Source organism: Anabrus simplex, chromosome 3, assembly GCF_040414725.1.
Source record: "Anabrus simplex isolate iqAnaSimp1 chromosome 3, ASM4041472v1, whole genome shotgun sequence".
NCBI lineage: Eukaryota > Metazoa > Arthropoda > Insecta > Orthoptera > Tettigoniidae > Anabrus > Anabrus simplex.
Window position 1 is genome coordinate 147,507,095 of NC_090267.1, and position 14,660 is coordinate 147,521,754.

At 40.3% G+C, this 14,660-nt stretch overlaps 1 protein-coding gene across 1 annotated transcript in view; it reads left to right on the top strand.

Moving 5' to 3' along the window:
- RpS3 (ribosomal protein S3) overlaps window positions 1-14,660 on the top strand; it is a 47,810-nt gene that overhangs the window by 14,608 nt on the left and 18,542 nt on the right. The window lies entirely within an intron of this gene.

Consider the following 14,660-nt stretch of genomic DNA (forward strand, 5'->3'; position numbering starts at 1 on the left):
GGCTGCCTCATCTGTTGTTGTATTCCGGTCCTACTTATGCTTTTCCTACCTTTAACACTTCCTACTGTACTCCTTACATAAAGTCGTAATGAGTCCTAATTTTAAATGCAAAACCACTATGGGTTATGTTCATGGAGAGAATACACTTGTATTCTTCTGTATTACGGAACAGTAGCGTAGCTGAATTCATAATAAAAGCTCTCCTCCCCTATACTAGTCAAAACCGGTCTCCCATTGACTACCTCTTATCATTGAGATTACAGGTCCCAATGAGAGTAACTTTTGAGTAGTATATACTCTGATGCGAAGTGAACTAAGTTAAAATCTTCTCCGATGTGCAGGCGTAGAATCGTAGTAAGAGTGTCTCTGTGTCTCAGAGTAAGAAAAAAGAATGTCCTCTCCAGCTCGTCTTCGAAGTATATCGGTTCTAAAGTCTACCTCCATCAGCCACATCACATGGTCCAGTAAGATTCGAGGTTTCATCTCTTCTCCTTTGTATTGCTGTGAATTCATCATGTTGCTTCATTACGTCCATTCACATAGGCTAAACTTTCCCGCAAAATCAAAGCATCAGGTAGCGAACTTCGAAAAGTCGGCGTTCATAATGTTTCAACTGTCTCTTCAGAAGTTGGAGAGGGTAAAGTGTCTCGTAACCTTGATGACGTATTTTTCCTGGAAATGGGCTGAAATTAGCCTGCTGACTGGTCACCTCACAACGGCTATTGGAAAATTTACTGCAAGCTATTAATATGAATGATGTTGAAATACTTTACCCAATATGTGGTTCGTTCAGAATACGTTATAGCCGCGATACAAAGAAATGAAATGATGTGAAATGGGCAATTAAAACCCTATGTATACACACACATTAATTTAAAAATGATCTACCACTGATTAAATATATACATATCAATTAATTACACAGTTCAATAATTTATCACATGCTGTGATGTTCCAAACATCACATCTTCACATGACAACATTGTTGGCTTCGAAACCACCTGAATTAAGCCTGTTAATCACCGCAACTTAAGAGAACAAGGTTTATTCTTCCCACTGATAACATATGTTGCCTTAGGATCTATGCACCTCAAGCTGGACTATTCTCTTGTTTACGAAGACTCATCAACTGGGATACCTTCTCAAAAATATTATATTTTATGGTCAGACGCACCACATCATTTCAACTGGTTATAATCTAACAATGCCTTTATAGGTGCTGTCATATGTTTTAGATTGTTATACGCACCATACCCTCATCATTTTAACGTTACCCGGGCTGAGTGGCTCAGACGGTGGCCTTCTGACCCCAACTTGGCAGGTTCGATCTAGGCTCAGTCCGGTGGTATTTGAAGGTGCTCAAATACGTCAGCCTTGTGTCGGTAGATTTACTGACACGTAAAAGAACTCCTGCGGGACTAAATTCTGGCACCTCGGCGTCTCTGAAAACCATAAGAGTAGTTAGTGGGAGTAAAACAAATATTATTATTATTATTATTATTATTATTTAAACGTTACATTTAAAATTTGCCTTAGTAGGTGCATTTAAATGTTATACACCTTATGTTCTACAATCCTCAAGCTGGACTATTTTCTCTTGTATCATACCCTAACTATTGTTAGAGGTCCCGCAAGAAGAGCTTGCCAAAGAAAGCTGCGCAGAACATCGGCAGTGTTCGGGTGGGCTCGGTAGTAGCACTGCACGCCCCCCTCATTTCGCTAAATCGCCGTACTGCCAGCAGTTGTTAATGAACCGTCTGCGCTGGCGGTCTGGCCAGCTAAACTGTGACCAGCGTTCGAGTGAAATCTCAGCGCGTGTATGTAATGCCTTATTGTAGTTATAACCAGAGCCAGGACACATTACCCTATAGCATAATGATATTGTTGAACATGCCGAATCAGAAACATTGAATGAAATAACAATAACAAACAAAGAGATTAAGAATGATGTGATCGTAAAATAGCAGTTAACTTACCCAATGGCTTATTCTAGTCCGCATCTTCTGAAAGAGGTTGAAAGCTGCTCATATCGCCTTCACTGTCATCCGCGCTATCACTAACGCTCGCTCCGTCACTGTCACTATCGTTCTCCAGATTAATGATTATGCTGTTTGATACTTCATCCATTATGTGATCGCTCGCAGTGTACTTATTCCAGTGTCGATTACGTGCGTACATCGACTCGACCATTCTTCTGCCCCAATTGACGCAATTCCTTCCATCAGCAATCAAATCATTTCGATTGGGTTAAAGTCTGGATGGTATGGCGGTAGACGCAAAATCGTATGCCCATATGTAGCAAGTAGTCTGTCGATTTGATATGACTTATAGCGTGATTTATGGGATTTAATCAAAGCGTACAGTTGGGGTTTTATCATCTCTGTAGAAAACGGAATACCCTTATCAGTCAACCAATCCTGCATAACTCTTTTTCTGGATGATGATGTGGGTGCATGCTCACATTGGACATTGTGGTTCGAGGCATTATCAATCACGACTACAGAGTTGGGTGGCATATTAGGAATTAATTTCTCTGTCAGATATTTTTCGTAGTTTCTATAGTTGATCTCATCGTGATAACCCCTTGTTGTTTGGTTGGATTTGAAAACCAACAAAGCATTTGGAACGAAACCTGCATCTGAACCAGCATGTACTACTATTAATCATTGCCCTTTCGAGATAGGTGACTTCAATCCATGAAGAGTACTGTCACTCCAAGCACTTGACTTGGTGTGCAAACTATGCAAATATGTCTCATCAGTGTAAACAATAGGCCTACCCACTTGTCGGTACCGCTTTATGCTTTGTATGTACTGCACACGTAGGAGCCTTATGTCAGGCTTCTCCATCAGTATTCTACGCATGTCTTCTGTCTTCCTCCATCGAAATCCTAGGCCTCGAACTATCTTGCTTAGTGTTCTTACGCAACTTTTAAACTGTACATCCTCAACCAATTTCTTACGGATCTTTTCAAGCGTTGGTCTCTCGCCTTCGGTATAGTGAAAATTGTGAATTGTGCGACTGACCGCGCATTTCTCAAAATCGTCTAATTCACACTTCTTGACAGACTTTGGTCTTCTCTTTCCAGGCGTTGAAAATGAATCCACTTCACCCCTTTCGATCTTCTTTGCGTCTTGTATTACATTCCGCATGGACCTGTCCGACACACCCGTTGCTTCCGCCACTTTTATTTTGAATAGCACATAAGTTTCCAGTGGGGTGGGTTTCGTTTTTCATGAATTTATACACATTATAAATAACTTCTCTAGTTTGACTGTGTAAAGTTTTAGCACTCCCTAATTTAGAACGAAACGGGGGCATCGCCACGTACACTGAATATCATATATCATACTACTACAAATTCACTTTCAGCTACGAAATATAAATAAAATATTGATAATACAAGCACACGCTTCTTGCTTCTTTTCAATACACACTTGATAAAGAGCTGTACACTGTGCCTCTCAGTGAGCGGTTGAGTAAATGAGCCCGGTAATCAGCATTCGGGTGACACACAGGTGCCCCACAACGAGCTTAAACTTCGCCAACAGATATTGGTCTCTGCGCACGTTTGAGTTTCGACAAGCTCTTGTTGCGGGACCTATACCTTCTCTGTTTTGCTTTCGTTGTTTTAACTTTTGACAATTTCACTTTCAACATTAATCCTTATGTTTGCTGTCATGTGTGTTGTATTTCAACTAGTCATAGTTTTAACATTTGTCTCGTAGGTGCTATCATGTGTTATATATTGCTATTCGATAAGTTGCCTTTTGCTCAATTGATTTGTTGGCTGATGACGCACGATGAGCGTCGAAACTAGTACCAACCCTCTTTAAACATTATGTGATATATATTCACATTGTATTGAAAAGATGGACCTTTAACATTTTCGTTTTACTGTTTACCGAATCCAGTTTGTCGAAAATATTTTCACCATCAGAATGTTGGCCGGCACGGTGGGAGAGGTGGTGGTATACAATTTCTAATCACTAGATTATATACAGTTGAACCTGACTTACACGTATCTCAAGGGGAGGAGAAAAAACTACTTGTAACTCAGAATTACTTAGAAATCAGACTTATGCAATACATCACATATTTACTGAAAAACCAATGGAATAGACCTACATGTGTAAATACTTGCAAATAGTAAATACATTAAGACAGAAAATATTATTTTGAACTTGGTCCAGCCTTAAAGAAATCAGATAGATTGGCTTGATTCACTTTTCTTGCATTAAGAGTATACACCTCCTTTTGCAAACTTAGTAATGGATTCAAAGCATTTTCACTACAACTTTTCGCATTGATGCAATGCCTACACACATTGATTGCACTAAACACTTCACTCAGTTCAGGTGTTTCAAGATTCAATCACTATCGCTTGTAGCTTGTCCATCACCACCGCATTGTTGGCATACATCAGCAATAATCTCTTCATCCGGTAGTTCTCCACATACAGCCAGATTATCATCGAAATACTAAAAACTATCGAATTATACACCCTGTGGTAGCGTTAGCTCATTGCCAGACAAAACTTCGTACCCATAATCATCATTAGAGACAGACCCTTCTAGTAAGACACCAGCTTTGCGGAAACAGTTGCTGATTGCGGAGGATGACTCCTGCTTCCAGGTAGCCGAAATAAAGTCCATGGCTTGCAGCAAATTAATGGAGAGAGGTTCATTTCTTGCATAACTCAGTGTTATTAAATTTTGAACCAGCATTTTTCTAGAATGCGCTTTGAAATTTGCAGTGGTGCTCAAATCAAGCGGTTGTAGAACGCCGGTACAGTTAGGAGGGAAAAATTCCACTCAGACATTGTGCAGAACGATTTGAGGTGGATGTGCTGCACATCGATCCATAAGAAGAAGGAGCTGCTTCTGTTTCTTTTTCATTTTAATGTCCAGTTTTCAACCACTCTTCCATTAGAAACATAGTCATCCAAGAATTTCTGTTGGGATTTATATTCCATAGGTTTTGTTTCGCACCCTTAAAACACCTAGGATTCTTCGATTTTCCTATCACAAGTGGAGGAAGTTTGTCAGATCTATCGTTATTGGTGGCGAGAAGTACTGTTACACGAATTTTATTTTTCTTCCCTCCATGGCATGAGTCACCTTTTTCAGATAATGATTTATTAGGAAGGAGATTGTAAAATAGGCCGGTCTTATCACAATTGTAGATGTTTGGAGGCCGATAATCGCTTACGATATCCGGCAGAACCTCTTCTTTCCAGTGTTGCACCGTGACGTCGTCCACAGCTTTTGAGTCACCACAAATTGTTCTCCCTGTGATTCCATGACGATCTTTAAATCCTTGCAGCCACACTGATGAAGCCTTGGAATCAGCAGTGATACTCATCATTTTAGCTAAATCTATTGCCTTTGCCTTCAGCATGTCTCCACTAATTGGTAGAGCTGCAGCCCGCTTTTGCTGGATCCATGTGAAAAGTGCTTTCTCCAAATCTACGTACCTTCCTTCTTGCTGACGGTTGCGCTTTGCTGATTTTGAACCCAGTTTTAAGAACTAACCGAAAATAGGGTTTCTTTTACTGATGACTGCACATAGCGTGGTATAAGCAGTCCATAAGTCTGAAGCAATTTCAGGTATTGTTTTGGGTGGATTAGCGTCCACTTTTCATATAAATTTTACTTTTTCATCTAGGGTATAACTTTTCATTTTTCTGTTTTCCATGGCTAATCAAAAGTAACTGAATGACAAAACTACTGTTCAACAGTAAACACCAGATACCGGCACCGTGGACATTTTACTTCTCCATTGTTTCTACGAAAGAAATTCTCATATTCAAACAAATTTACTGTATTTTCTTTTGTTTCGTTGCTTGTAATGTATCTTAATCTGTGGCGGCGGGTCAAAAAGACCAAGGTAGAGGAGGAGCGAAGAGGACTCACTTGGTTGGCCTTTGTTGAGACGTCAGTAAGTAAGGGTCAACAATGTCACTCGGCGTAACTCTTTGTGTTCTGTTTCAGCCCCAAAACCCGACCACTCTATTTCCGCCTACGCCGACAAAGAGGAAACTTTGTAAATATATTCATTTCTTTTAAAAAAGCACGTGCTCATTACAATTACACAAAACTCAGTTATATTTCAATGACGTATAACAGCGAATTACGTATAAGTAAGGTTTAATTAACACGCTTTTAAATTACATTTTACCGGGACCTAAAGGAAATTACGTACAAATACGAATTACGTAGAAAGCAGGTTCAACTGTATTTATAGGATCAGAAAAATAATAAAGTGTTTCATGCTTGCTAGTAAACTTGTAATAAAATAAATTATAGTTAAGAATGTTTCATCGTGACTATTGCCAGCATACCAGCAATAGAAATATTAATGCTATAGGGAGAAGAGTATTATGCATACAGTACGATATACCGCGAACTTGGTTATGTTATAAACGAATATAGAATCAAGTAATACATCTCCAAATAATACATCCTCAGTGGTCTGTCTCCTGGATCCGAGGTTTGTGAGATTGATCCCGGCCGAGGGTGATGGATTTTAATAGGAGATAGATTCCGAGCATGCTTGGAATTTGTTTACTTGAAATTCATATAAATGTTGATTTTCTGAGGAAAGAATTGATGGTAGAATGAGTTCTTGGTTCAGGGTACTTACAGGGGTTAGACAAGGCTGTAATCTTTCACCTTTGCTGTTCGTAGTTTACATGGATCATCTGCTGAAAGGTATAAAATGACAGGGAGGGATTCAGTTAGGTGGAAATGTAATACGCAGTCTGGCCTATGTTGACGACTTGGTCTTAACACGTTCAGTACCTGCTTCTGAGCGGGACACTTGAATGCCTGGACCGGCCTTTTTCATGCCCGGCCCTCTTGACGTGCATCATTTAATACAATTTACAATTACTTCTAAACTATAAATGTTAGAAAAATGATACTTTGTGCCTACCTGTAGTAAATATTTAGGGTGTGATATCTGGTGTGACAGGTTTCAAAATACGTCTAATTTTATACAGCCTATCTGTATTTTCGGCATAACGATTAGTCATCGAAGTGAAGAAATGAAAGAATATGAAGGAAGCATGTTCGGAACATTGTATTAGAAAATATCGTAGTTTGAATAACAGGGTCTTCTGTCCAGTACATTTTTATATCAGGATTTTGGACTAATCGGTTTCCACGATTGCATGATCGAATTCTTTGTGAAAGGCCGGGGCGCCGCACTTCTCACTTGACTCGCGTATAGATTGGTCTGCTCACACACATACTGATAAAATTCGTCATTCATGAAAATACTCACGTAACTCAAAATATCCTGCTTATTTTCTATTTGAACGTTTATACCTGAATCCTCTGTAAATGGTGGAACGGATGGACAATAACTAGGATGATATGTATCAGGCACTTCACTTTTCTCTATAGGCCTATCGGATTCGGGAATCGCAATTTCCTCGTCACTATCACTTTCACTATCTGAGTCTATTTCAGGAATTTCATCACCAGAATAATCATTGTGAACAATATCTATTTAATCTTCCCTAAGAAACTTTGTATTATAAGCCATTATATTACACTCGGTAAGGACGACACGCACTGCATTGGAATCTCAAGTACCAACTTGACGCGCGAGGAAGTTATGAGATTTTTCAGCTAAAACTGCTGAGATAAACATGAGCCCACTCAACGCGAGGGTTATCTCAAAGAGGTCAACCAACTTCCTGCTACAACCAGTAATGCTGACTAAGGTGTAAGAATGCATAGATGACGAATATAAACAGCATTGCTTCGCGCGGAACATTAAACGTCTTACGCCGTCCACGGCCCGCAGCATAGGAGCAAGCTTGAACGTCTTACGCCGTCCACGGTCCGCAATGAGTTAATGGCAGATTGCGCCGAAAGCCTGCAGTGTAATAATTTGGAACTTGAAAATAGGTGCAATGAGTATGGTATGAAAATTAGCCTCTCGAAGACTAAATTGATGTCCGTAGGTAAGAAATTCAACAATTGAATGTCAGATTGGTGATACAAAGCCAGAACAGGTCGATAATTTCAAGTATTTAGGTTGTGTATTCTCCCAGGATGGTAATATAGTGAGATTGAATCAAGGTGTCGTAAAGCTAATGCAGTGAGCTCGCAGTTGCGATCAACAGTATTCTGTAAGAAGGAAGTCGGCTCCTAGACGAAACTATCATTACATCGGTCTGTTTTCAGACCAACTTTGCTTTACGGGAGCGAAAGCTGGGTGGACTCAGGATATCTTATTCTTAAGTTAGAAGTGTGTTGTTGTTTGAGTCATCAGTCCATAGACTGGTTTGATGCAGCCCTCCATGCCACCCTATCCTGTGCTAACCTTTTCATTTCTACGTACTATTGCATCCTACATCTGCTCTAATCTGCTTGTCATATTCATACCTTGGTCTACCCCTACCGTTCTTACCACCTACACTTCCTTCAAAAACCAACTGAACAAGTCCTGGGTGTCTTAAGATGTGTCCTATCATTCTATCTCTTCTTCTCGTCAAATTTAGCCAAATCGATCTCCTCTCACCAATTCGATTCAGTATCTCTTCATTCGTGATTCTATCTATCCATCTCACCTTCAGCATTCTTCTGTAACACCACATTTCAAAAGCTTCTATTCTCTTTCTTTCTGAGCTAGTTATCGTCCATGTTTCACTTCCATACAATGCCACGCTCCACACAAAAGTCTTCAAAAACATCTTTCTAATTCCGATATCAATGTTTGAAGTGAGCAAATTTCTTTTCTTAAGAAAGCTCTTCCTTGCTTGTGCTAGTCTGCATTTTATGTCCTCCTTACTTCTGCCATTGTTAGTTATTTTACTACCCAAGTAACAATATTCATCTACTTCCTTTAAGACTTCATTTCCTAATCTAATATTTCCTACATCACCTGCCTTCGTTCGACTGCACTCCATTACTTTTGTTTTGGACTTATTTATTTTCATCTTGTACTCCTTACCCAAGACTTCATCCATAACATTCAGCAACTTCTCGAGATCTTCTGCAGTCTCAGATAAAATAACAATATCATCAGCAAATCGCAAGGTTTTGATTTCCTCTCCTTGAATTGTGATTCCCTTTCCAAATTTCTCTTTGATTTCCTTTACTGCCTGTTCTATGTAAACATTGAAAAGGAGAGGGGACAAACTGCAGCCTTGCCTCACTCCTTTCTGGATTGCTGCTTCTTTTTCAAAGCCCTCGATTCTTATCACTGCAGACTGATTTTTATACAGATTGTAGATAATTCTTTGTTCCCGGTATCTGATCCCTATCATCTTCAGAATCATAAATAGCTTGGTCCAATCAACATTATCGAATGCCTTTTCTAGATCTACGAATGCCATGTACGTGGGCTTGTCCTTCTTGATTCGATCCTCTAAGATCAGACGTAAAGTCAGGATTGCTTCACTTGTTCCTACATTTCTTCTGAAGCCAAATTGATCTTCTCCCAACTCAGCTTCAACTTGTTTTTCCATTCTTCTGTAAATAATACGTGTTAAAATTTTGCAGGCATGAGATACTAAACTAATGGTGCGGTAGTTTTCACACCTGTCAGCACCGGCTTTCTTGGGAATAGGTATAACAACATTCTTCCGAAAATCGGATGGGACTTCTCCTGTCTCATACATCTTGCACACTAAATGAAATAACCTTGCCATGCTGGTTTCTCCTAAGGCAGTCAGTAATTCAGAGGGAATATCGTCAATTCCAGGTGCCTTGTTCCTATTTAGGTCACTCACAGCTCTGTCAAACTCTGACCTCAAAATTGGGTCTCCCATTTCATCAGCATCAACAGCCTCTTCATGTTCCAGAACCAAATTATCTACACCTTTACCTTGATACAACTGTTGAATATGCTCCTGCCATCTTTCTGCTTTGTCTTCTTTCCCTAGAAGTGGCTTTCCATCTGAGCTCTTAATATTCATGCACCTAGATTTCCTTTCTCCAAAGGTTTCCTTGATTTTCCTGTATGCAGCATCTACCTTTCCCAGGACCATACAGCCTTCGACATCCTTGCACTTCTTTTTCAGCCATTCTTCCTTAGCTACCTTGCACTTTCTATCCACTTGATTCTTTAATCGCCTGTATTCTTTTCTGCCCTCTTCATTTCTAGCATTCTTGTATTTTTGTCGTTCATCAATCAGGTCTAGTATCTCCTGAGTTATCCACTGATTCTTAGATGATCTTTTCTTCCTTCCTAACATTTCTTCAGCAGCCTTACTGACTTCATTTTTCATGACTCTCCACTCTTCCTCTATAGTGTTTCCTTCAGCCTTTTCATTTAGTCCTTGTGCAACATGTTCCTTGAAACAATCCCTCACACCCTTTTCTTTCAACTTGTCTAGATCCCAAATTTTTGCATTCTTTCCTTTCTTCAATTTCTTCAACTTCAGATGGCATTTCATGACCAACAAGTTGTGGTCAGAGTCCACGTCTGCTCCTGGGAAAGTTTTGCAATCCAACACCTGGTTTCTGAATCTCTGCCTAATCATAATGAAGTCTATTTGATACCTTCCAGTGTCTCCAGGTCTCGTCCACGTATACAGCCGTCGTTTGTGGTGCTTGAACCAAGTATTGCCAAGGACTAAATTATGATCAGTGCAGAATTCAACCAGCCGACTTCCTCTTTCGTTCCTTTGTCCCAATCCAAATTCTCCTACTGTACTACCTTCTCTTCCTTGGCCTACCACTGCATTCCAGTCTCCCATCACAATTAGATTCTCATCACCTTTTACATATTGTATTAAATCTTCTATCTCCTCATATATTCTTTCAATTTCTTCATCATCCGCTGAACTAGTAGGCATATAGACCTGCACTATTGTGGTGGGCATTGGTTTGGTGTCTATCTTGACGACAATAATTCTTTCACTATGCTGGTCGTAGTAGCTTACCCGCTGCCCTATTTTCTTATTCATTATTAAACCAACCCCTGCATTTCCCCTGTTTGATTTCGTGTTGATAATTCGGTAGTCGCCTGACCAGAAATCCTGTTCTTCCTGCCAACGTACTTCACTTATACCAACTACATCTAACTTTAGCCTATCCATCTCCCTTTTCAGATTCTCTAACCTACCACAACGATTCAAACTTCTAACATTCCACGCTCCGACTCGCAGAATGTCAGTATCCATCTTCCTGATGATCGCCCCCTCTCGTGTAGTCCCCACCCGGAGATCCGAATGGGGGACTAGTTTACCTCCGGAATGTTTTACCCGGGAGGAAGCCATCATCAGTACATCATTCATACAGAGAGAGCTGCATGTCCTCGGGAGGTAGTTACGGCTGTAGTTTCCCGTTGCTTTCAGCCGTGTAGCAGTATCAACACAGTTAAGCCATGTTGAGTATTATTACAAGGCCGTATCAGTCAATCATCTAGACTGCCGCCCTTGCAACTACCGAAAGGCTGCTACCCCCCTTTCGATGAACCATTCGTTGGTCTGGTCTCTCAACAGATACCCATCCGATATGGTTGCACCTGCGGCTCGGCTATCTGTATCATTGGGACACGCAAGCCTCCCCACCGCGGCAAGGTCACATGGTTCGCAGAAGTTAGAAGTAACAGACATGAAAGTAGCAAGAATGATTGCTGGTACAAACAGGTGGGAACAATGGCAGGATGGTACTCGGAATGAGGAGATATAGGCTAATTTAGGAATGAACTCGATGGATGAAGCTGTACGCATATACCGGCTTCGGTGGTGGGGTCATGTGAGGCGAATGGAGGAGGATAGGTTACCTAGGAGAATACTGGACTCTGCTATGGAGGGTAAGAGAAGTAGAGGTAGACCAAGACGACAATGGTTAGATTCAGTTTCTAACGATTTAAAGATAAGAGGTATAGAACTAAATGAGGCTACAGCACTAGTTGAAAATCGAGGATTGTGGCGACGTTTAGTAAATTCACAGAGGCTTGCAGACTGAACGCTGAAAGGCATAACAGTCTATAATGGTAATGTATGTATGTATGTAAGGAATACCGTATTGCTGAAAGACCAGGATTTTAATATTTCAACGTTCCCATGTGTTCCGTAAGACAATACAGACATCAAAAGACGCGTATTAGGCCCACAGTACTCGTTTATGGTAAAGCATGACAGAGAAAATTAAGAAGTAAAAGTGCATTCCAAGAAACTGTAGGCAGCAATGGTAAAATTATACGACAAAATACTTCGCACAAATGTAAAACAATTTATTTATCAGTAAAGCTAACATCCCCCTGAATCTCTTCTTTATTCCTTACTAGCTGATGTACCCGTGCTTCGCTACGGGATTCTCAGAAAGACTGACTTTGTGGTTTTCCTAACTGAAATCAACATAGGTCATTACAAAAACGTAAGTATGAATGTAGCGATTAAAAGCAATGCTATCATATAAAATACTCGATCAAATGGAAAGCCGCACGTTTTATCACTTTTAACGAACTGTGCTGCGGTTAGATTGCGGTGTCAATCTAATAGTCCAAAGTTCCAGAGCTGGGATGACCAGGCTGCAGATTGCCATGAACACTCATCTGCCATTATTCCGCTAAATCTGCACACTGTTCATTCCAATCAGTGCCTCAGAGTAGGGATTGAATAGCCCGAATGCTATGATGATCCAGTGTGATACGTACCAGTAGTATCAGAAAATTTATAAACCAGGGGAATGGCATGCTAAAGAAGAAAGTTATCTAACTCCCCAGCTACTTCCCATCAATATTCAGGCAGGTTGTTACACTCTGTACGACTGGGCGAGTTGACCGTGTGGTTAGCGGTGCGCAGCTGTGAGCTTGCATCCGAGAGATAGTGGATTCGAAACCCATTGTCGGCAGTGCTGAAGATGGTATTCTATGGTTTCCCACTTTCACACCAGTCAAATAATGGGCCTGTACCTTAATTAAGGCCTAAGTCACTCCTATCCCTTTCCTATCCCATCATCGCCATAAAACCTATCTATGTCGGTGCTACGTAAATCAAATAAAAAGTACTCTGTACGCAGCAGTAATCATATCTACGGGAGATGGGGGGCAACAGAAGACAAAGCACATCACGGCAAACAATGGTCAATGTAATGGTATTGTTGATCAATGTTATGAGCTTTCTATATTGTAGGCCTTCACATTTAGTTTACTTTCGACACTGTGATTTGTAAAATATTTTATACCGTAAACTGTAGTTTCTTATTCTCCGACTTTACATACCGATTTTCATTAAATACTGTTTACCCATTTTCTCGTTACTCGGCGCTGATATGGACTTAGTAACAAAAATCCAAATTCATGAATATATTTGTAATCATAGCCAGTACGGTAACAATGTATAAGACATGAATAATAGGAAATTGAATACTATATAACCTTAGTTATGTAGCATTCATCGAATAAACCTCTAATAAGAAATATTTGAGAATTACATTTTAGGCCTTCCCCTAAAATACCATTTCACTCAGCGTGAAGAAAATAATTTACAGCCCAGACTATAGCGACTTATTTCCTGACTTTGCATACGGATTTTCATCAAGATAGGACTACTAATAACAATATTTGAGAATTAAATTTGAGGCCTTACCCTAAACTACCATTTTTCTCAGCGTGAATACAATTATTGATAGCCTAGATTGTAGGAACTTATTCCCCAACTTTGCATACCCATTTTCTTCAAAATACGACCATTAATAACATAAATAGTTGATCATTCAATTTTAGGCCTTCCCCTAAACTACCATTTCACTCAGCGTGAGTAAAATTATTTATAGCCTAGATTGTAGAGGCTCATCCCCCAACTTCACATACTGATTTTCATTAAATTCTCTCCAGCCGTTTTCTCATGATGCGTGTACATACATACAGACAGACATTACGGAAAAGCAAAAAGTGCATTTTCTTGTTACTATGGACATGACCGATACAGAAATACCATTATTTTCAAATTCTGAGCAATGTACAGACAAAACTCTTATTTTATATATATAGATGTACGATAGCATTAATTTGCCACAATCATGTGATATTAATACAAAAATGTCGGTCATTGAATTACTTGGCTCTGATTGGCCAATTCCAATCGACCATGCCTTCGACTATTCCTTCAGTGCAGCCAACGCTAGCGCAAACTTGACATCATTAGTTTAAACGGGCGTGCTGTCATTTGAACTAAACGAGTGTCAGAAATTGGTGGAGAAAATGGACGAAGTTTAAACCAGGTTCTAAAGTTAAACGGTTTATTTTATACCAGGTTTAACTCGATTTGGGGAAAATGGCCCTTAGAGTTTTGTGTTCCTCCATAAGACGGCGCGGAACCCATCGTGAACACTTTTCCGTTACACCCACGCCTCCTTTGTTGAATGACAGATGCCGCGCCAGCTGCAGAGTCGTTCTGTGTCAGTCCTTGGGAATTAGCACATCAGCAAGCTGCACCTTGTCGGATGTGACAGCCGTGGGTGGCCTCCCTGGCCGCTGCAAATCTTGGAGCTCTGCCGAACTGCTTGCAGATGGCCTCAACCCCCTCTGCCCAGCGACTAACCATACTTCTGTTGACTACTGATGCTCCATGAACTACACATAAACGTTTGTGACGGTTTCCAACCGTTTCTTTGCTCCGCAGTAAAAAATATATGCTGCTTGTAACGTACATCACTTACAGATGCCATGTTGAACCATTGCTGCAAGTT